Source organism: Cloeon dipterum, chromosome 3, assembly GCF_949628265.1.
Source record: "Cloeon dipterum chromosome 3, ieCloDipt1.1, whole genome shotgun sequence".
NCBI lineage: Eukaryota > Metazoa > Arthropoda > Insecta > Ephemeroptera > Baetidae > Cloeon > Cloeon dipterum.
The window spans coordinates 11,942,318-11,950,291 of NC_088788.1; positions in this window are offsets into that span (position 1 = coordinate 11,942,318).

The following is a 7,974-nucleotide window of genomic DNA, read 5'->3' on the forward strand; positions in this document are numbered from 1 at the left end:
GAGTGTAACTCCATTTAACACAATACTGAAATTTTATCCAAAATGGAATTAAAAACTGTCTAAATTAGGTCCAAAACGAGAACAGTCCTGTTTCCTAGCACGGAGCAAACAACAAAACAACAACATATATGCACTTTACTTTGGTTTTAGCCAACTTAAACAGGTTCGAACTGTTTAAGATGGTTTTAAGTATGGTTAAAATGGCTTAAAATAAGGCATGATTCGTGCATTTTTGAAGGTACTGCAACGATTGGAAGCTCAGCAAAAAATAATCGATCATCTAAATTTCACAGCTCTATTTTTGACCATTTCAAGAGCTAAAGATTGCTATTAACAATCGGGAAATATTTAAATTTAGGCGTAAAATAGTTTTGCTAAACGCCAAATTTTTATATCTCTTAAGGAAAATTATTTTGCTAAACGAGTGATTTTTTTTCTAGTTCTTTGGTGTTCTGGGTAGCAGTAAGGACAAGACTGACGTGTTATTAATCTGTTTCAATGAAGCATTTTTTTAAACAAAATTCTCAGATTTGTTGTCATCTACAGAAATTATATTGACTGAAGTTACCAAGTCTAAATAGGATATAAGATAAAATGAAATAAAAGTTGTCAAAAATATTTTTTATTGCAATGCTGTGAAATAAAAAATAATTTAGAAACCTCATTTTCAACTATATATAATAAAATAATTTTACCTCTAATATGCTCATTAACAGCATTACATTTTGAATCGAAATTGAACTCTCCATACCTGACCCAAAATGCTATTTTTTGGTTTCGCCGTCCGATTGATAACTCTGACGAGAGTACCATTTATTTGCATCCGAATTGAGCATCTGGATCCGAACAGGGCCTCGCTCGCAGCGTGTTGATTGTTTTCTTTCGCCACTTGCAAGGTAAACAAATCAATCCGTCACGGGCGAGGCGAGGTGACAGTTTTAGCCGAGGTCCAATTCCGAATTAAAAGCGCACATTTTCCGGGGGCGGAAAGGACGAGCGAGCGGGGCTGAGGCGCGCGCGGGAAGCAGTCACTTACGCTTGGCGGAGCACATAACAATAAATATTAAACTGCTCATGACACTTCATTTTACGGCTCAGTAGGCAGCTGTGAATGCAGTTGGTCTGGCCCGATATATGATGTGCGTGCCCTTGATATCTGCCTGCCCCAGCCCAAGGATAACCCGCCCAGTCAGGCCGCATCGTAAACGCCGTCGCCGTCGCCCGCCCGTCCGCTCCTCCCAACCGAAATAATAAATATGTGTGTGTGTTCGTGTGTTCCCCTTGCTTTTTCACACATTCGCATATTGTACGCCCCCGCCGGCAAGACTTTGCCTCCTTCCTCTCTCTCTCTTTTTATGGAAGGCAAAACGGCGTGTGGAAGGAAAGCTGCTCCGTGCGGTAATCATAACGCGCGCTATTCACTCAAGTTGCCTCTTCCGCTGGTGTTCAAATCGATTTGGCGAATGATCCGCGAAAACAAAATCTACATCGTTCTCATACAAGAGAAAGGATAAATTAATGTTTGTTTTAATATATACTTATGAATATGAAAATGACCTTGCATTGTGAAATATTAGGGTTGAGTTTTTTTCTAAAAATTTATTTGTAAACGTGAGCTGCTTTCATCCAGATGAAACCTTGAGAAATGATGTCTAGAGTACTTTAAATCAGGGCCTGAAAAAAGTGTAGATAATTAACTAAAAGCCTGTCCAGTGTTATTTTTTTTCGAGCTTCTAAACTTGCAAAGTTTTGATAATTTGCCAAGAACACATGTAAAATTGCAGAAAATTCCCATCGTCTGGAAAAAACCGGCCATTTTTTGCTGTTTTTCCGTAAAAACCGGATGTAGAAAAAAACCAGATGAACAACACGTCAAACCCTGCTCTCCTAAATCAAAAAAGATATGCGCATTAACAGATGAAAAAGCCTCCGACGAGTTCTACTTTTAACGCTATTCTCTTTTCAATTTTTTATAAATTCTGTGAACAAGGAACATTGTGCAACCATTAATTAGCTGTTTCTTAAATTCGATTAAGCCTTTAAAATTGTTATAAGCGTCAAAATTGACAATTTATCAGCCTTGAAATTTGAAGTTGGAGCCTCGACATTTTTTGGTTTTGGACCTGACGAGAGACTGATTTCTAGTTAATCATTTTAAGCCTCAATGTTGAACGTTTGCCTCAAAATTGGCTATTTAAAACCTCATAAAATTTATTTCTATAGCCTTCTTAAATCATTTTTTCGACTCTTAATTTGATATCTTCAATTTTTAGACCAAGATTCGAGTGTTTAGCATATTGAATGTTTTTTCCAGCCTTTACTAATTAAAAAGCATCAAAAACTTATTTCTGGCCCAAGATGAAATGTCAATCATATTCAGTCAAAGATTGATTTGTAGCATTTCTAGCCTAAAATATAAATTTGGCATAGCTTGAAGACTCCTCTGGATTTTTATCCCGTGGTAAAGATAGTGGACACAGCTTTTGTTGCTGTTGTGCCGATTGTAAAGGACTTTACTGATATGACCTGAACGCAGGCACATTCATACGATCTAAATATTTGTTTGAATTTACTCTGCTATTTTAACTCATTATACAAACTCTCATATTAATAATTTATTTTAGCTTTGCTTCACTTTTACTTAAATTAAAAAAATAGCTAGAAAAGAATCAGTAAAAATAATATAAAAAATTAGGCATATACACAGTTTAGTATTGAGTTTAAAATAAATTTTCTAGTCTAATGAAATGTAGAATCGTCTTTTAATGTAATTCAATTTGCTTTGGTGAAGTCGAATGCGAATAGGGTCGTGTTAAATCCCATTTAACCTACCACGCTGGATTAGATTTGCATTGGTCAGCCCAGCAATTCGTATTTCCCGAATTTACTTGCCACTCTTGCCAGCCTGCCCCAATTAATCACTGTGTGTGCGCGCGGAAAGAATCGGTGAAGGGCCGAGAGGTGGAGTAATTCCAATATCGACACAAACCGAAACCACATCCCGGCGCCGAACGCGCTCGGTTTTTGCCGGCCGGCCGGGCTAGGGGCGCTGGCACAAGTGGCACACACGTATTAAATTCCTCGGGCAGCGCGGAGGCGGCAAAAAGTTGCTAATAAAGAGCCGGGGGAGGCAAAAAAGCGGCGCGCACAAAATAAATACATAGTGAGCGAGCGAGTGATCCGGCGGCGGCGGGCGGAGGAGCTGCCGATCTAATTAAAAGTGATTGGGCCGGGATCAGGTGACAGCGGCAGTTAGCTGGTGCAGTCGGCGGATAAAACAAGAGCCAGAACACAGAGCAGATTATTTACCCTGGTGCGCCCGCCGACAGCTGGGGCTGATCAAATCATCCTCAATTACATGCAAGGCGAAGCAGATTGCGCCCGGCCAATAAAGCGACGACAGAGAGAGAGCGAGAGAGAGAGAGAGAGAGCCGCTCCTCTCGCCGGCGCCGCCTCGGCATGTTCGTTCATTGTCGTCGGCGCGTTATTAACACCTGAGAGGATTTATACTCGCATTTTTCCCGCTCGACTGTTTGCCCGGCGCAATATTTTTTATTATTAATTCCGCCGGTAGCTCTTTCTTGCCACGACTGCTCAGTTGGAATCATCGTCGCTCACTCGCGAAATTATTGACTGCACGAGCGGCATTTTTTATTATTAAGCTGCATACTTATTAATATTTTGGGAAATTTCCAGCTCTCTTTTTCCGCAAAGAGGAGGAAAAAGGATCGTTCTCGAATGATTTCTTTAGAGAATTCGTGTAAATGCATAAATCTAAAAGTTGATGAGAGGCGCAGATAGAATATGTAAGTCTAATTAAAACAATATTGAATTTTACAATATAAATTGATTAAAGGGGTACCCGGGAATTTATCCCGGAATTTATTCTTGAAACAATAAGAAGAAAATTTCATTCCTGGCTTTACTTTAAATATAGGATATAATTTTGGGCTTCTGAATTTAAAAGGGAATATTTTGTCGCAGGGAAAGCAAATGGCGGGGTTTCAAAAGATTTCGTCACTTGCTGTGCTCTAGAATGTGCTCAACAATGAATGAGTCCAATCGATTTCAACAGACGGTGATTCAAAGGCTCTGAGGTCACGAAACAGCTGCTGTGCTGTCTACTACGAGATATTTTTCTCTTTTATTGTCTACTAATAGCTAATGGACAAATCAAACCGCAGAATTTCGTACAATTTTTTACATTTCCGTTTGAAATGGGCAAAAATAGATATTTTTTTATTTTTGTAAACTAGAATGCTAAAATATTGGCAGGCTTTTTTATTTTTCAGGAATAGATATGCCATATTTTGCCTGTTTATGAATGAAGAGGCATTATTTATGATTGTCACAGACGTCGAAAGTGCTTCTTAAAGCGTATGCGAAACAGAAGTTGTTGTTGTTCCGCTCTAACTAGATTTCACGTCGGCCTGATCATTTTGCAAAGGCCAATTAGCAGCGAGTCAAAGTGCACTCAGATGAAATATTTGCCGCCACTGTAGCGGCATTGTTCGGCTAAATAATAAAGCCGCTTGCTTGCACTCGTCGTTTAGCGCGGCACAAAACGAGCAATCGTGTGTATGTGTGTGTGTGAATCGCCTCATGTTCCGAAAAACAAATATCCGCATTGTGTGTGGTGTATGCTTATAAATTCAAATGCGTGAAACAAACACACCGCCCGTGTGTGTGTACACATACATAGGCGCGCGCATTAAAAATGGAGTTGCAGGTGAAACGGGTCACACAAACACTCACGCGACCGTTCCCCCTATCAAGATTGGCCTGTGTAATAAATAAACGCGGCGAATTTCATAATGCTCACACACAGCACACGGCGCAGACGTATTTTTCGGGAAATTAATTTGTGAGCCGTCAGAGGAAAAGCTGAATTAATTCGGTTCGCGGCGGCCGGCGACACGGAGTCAAGCGCAATGGTGCAATTGCCACGCCAGCCCAGTCCGCCCACACCCCGAGGAGACGCTTTATGCAACGAGTTGAGCAACCGTGACGGGCGGGTTGCATACTCACTTAAACGTGGCCATTCAGACGCGCGCGCGGCGCTGTGCATTGCAAAAGCTCCATTACTGCATTTCTCTTCCCATTCCGCCGGCGACGAGTAATCAATTTCCGCGCCGGGAATTTCAATTCAGCACCATTACACACTCGGATGATCTTCTAGCCGGCATATTATTATATCATCTCCGGTATTGGATGTTGGTGTTGGTGTAAAACTGGAAGCTAGAGACACATACGTTAGGTATTTCAAAATTTAAGTTTAAGTCCCTCTCTCAATGGAATCAACACTTTTTTAACATCCTCTTTTTTATAAATTCATGATTTCGAGTTTTTTCTGTGATTTCTATTTGAAATTTCTGCATCCTGCCTCTTAAATCTCAGCTGGGGCGAGTTTGCATTTCAGCAAAGACAATTTTTAGTCATTCTAGAATGTTTTCTTAAAAGAGAATAGTGCAACTCAATTTAACTCAAAAATGAAATCTTCAGTATTTAGGTTTTGCAGAAAATTTGAAAGTAAAAAATGATTAATAATTTATTAAATGCGATTATATGTGCAACACTAGGCTTACAATCGTCCATATACATTTTTACAACTCTTAAAACTGCTCCTCTTAAACTAATTATTTTCGTTCAACATTTCAAAATAGGAAACTTTTTACACTGTTCACCACAATATCTACATTTACAAATATCCTGGGGTTCATAATGATACATCTGATTTGAGCAGAACAAATAGTGATATCCAGGGCATGCAAATCGAGTAAATACATGTCTAGCCTAAAAAATTTGGTCCACTTCGTTACCATTTAACATTGATTCAGTCAGATAGAATTCATCACAAATCAAAAGTCTATTTTTAACCTTAGCGTCACAAAACTTCCTATAAGCAGCAGTTTAAGGAAGATCAAATTTCACTTTTAAATCCGTAACATATAAATCGAGTCTTTGGCCTCTAGTTCATATCCATATCGCGATCTATATTTAGAGATCGCTAGCACTTCTTTCTTTAGATATCGTACTTTGACTCACTCTAATGTTTCAAAATGGTAAATGTATTGCCAAATAACTTATATGCCATAAGGTGCAGTAGAGGATACTTTTAAAGAGTTTAACTGCAGTTTCAATTGAAAGCATTGTGACACGGTTGTCTAGGGATGATTAGGGAAAACTAAGTTCTTGCCGTGTCACGACGGCTTTGGCGCCAAATGGGCGCCTTAGCCTGAGAGAATAGCCTGTTCAAGCCTGGCGGTTGCCCCAAATGGGGGCTTCCGCTAATTTAGCTAACTCTAGCTTTAACTGGCCGCTGAGCGTCGCCAGAAGCCGGGCACTAGCAAACCCCTATTGCCAAATGGGCCGTCAGGGTAGCTGTGTCCTCGAGCCTCCACCACTGCCAGAAGGGCGAGTGCAAAATGGAGAATTACGTTAATTAATTAATGATAAGTTGACACTCACGCGGGACCAATCTCGACATTAATTAAACGACTCATTTCTTTACACTCGTCTTTATTGGGAAGCTCGCGTCTCGCCGTCTCTGCGGCTCTCTACAGAATGACCACCTCTTCGCCTCAGGGCGCAAGGAGGTGGCGACTAAAATAAATTGTAGTGGGGGACAATATTATATTGGCCGCTGCAGCATATGCAAATTTTTAATGCCAGAAGGGCAGCCATCGCTCGTTTCTCCACATGCCTACCAAAGGAAACTCCCGAAATAAAAAATAACATTCTTACAACATTAATTTAACAAGATATTAATTAATTTTTCCCAGAGTAAAAATCAAGAGGAAGTTTAAAATCACATTTTTGCGTCCTTTCTTAAAAATTAAGATTGTTAATTTCAAACTTTAACTCTTCTCAATTTTGCGTTTGGCTCATTTACCTGTTGGGCGAAAGGAAAAATAATACAATAATAGTTATTACTTCTTCTACTTTCACCATTAATAGCACATTGCTGTTTCAGCGCTTGCAGTGATTTCTTTTTAAAAAATTCTGATTCAGGCTGAGTATTAGTTAAAGGACATTTACATCGAAATAAAATTATGATTTTTAAGTTCATTTGTAATTCTGGAAATTTTTAATTGTTTACTTTGTCTTGGATATAAGCCTCAGTTTAGCAAAGAAGGAAATAGCGTAGGAATTTAGCGTATTTATAGGAGCGCAAGATTCCCCAACATGAAATATTATTTGTCGTTTCATTTTATAGAAACACTGATAATTTCGTTCATTTTATACCAATATTGATTGTTAGGATGATCAACGCAGATCCGGGTGGCATCCGCACCCCTCGCACCCTTAAGTAGACACTTAATGATGGCCGAGCGTCTCTGCCGGCGCATTCACTTGCCAATTAGCGCGCGTGATCCCGTCTCTCGGCAGTTTTGACAGCGCCGCAGCTAGCGTGCTCCATACTGATCAGCGAATGAATTTGTTTGGAACACACTACTTACGCGTTCAGCAGGCCCCCGGGGTGCGCCGAGCAGCAACAACTAATTGTAAGTCTGGCCGAGACGCGAACACGCTTTCCGGGCAAAATTAATTTGCTCCCAACACATGCTTATTGAATTCACCGAGCGGGACGCCCGGAGGAGGGCGCGGGGGGCGCACGGACGCATTTTACACGGTGGCTGCAAAGTGCAAACGCGACGAGAGGCACTTTTGTCGTTTGCGCGCTGCTCCCTTTTACCTGCTGCTTTCACCGGGCGATCCCGGCGGTTCCGCACGTTGCGCGGATTAACGACGCAAATACGGAATTAGCGTTCGGAATTAGTACCTGAAAAATATCACGAAACCAAATGGGAGCTTTTAGACCGAGTTTACAACACGGACAAGGGGACGAGGCAGAAAATTTAAAAGCGTATTTTATTGAACCAGATCTGGACACAGATTTCATATCGTATCAAAACTAATGGAGCAGTCATTGGCAAATTCTAAATTTGCAATCACTCATAATAAGTTGAATTT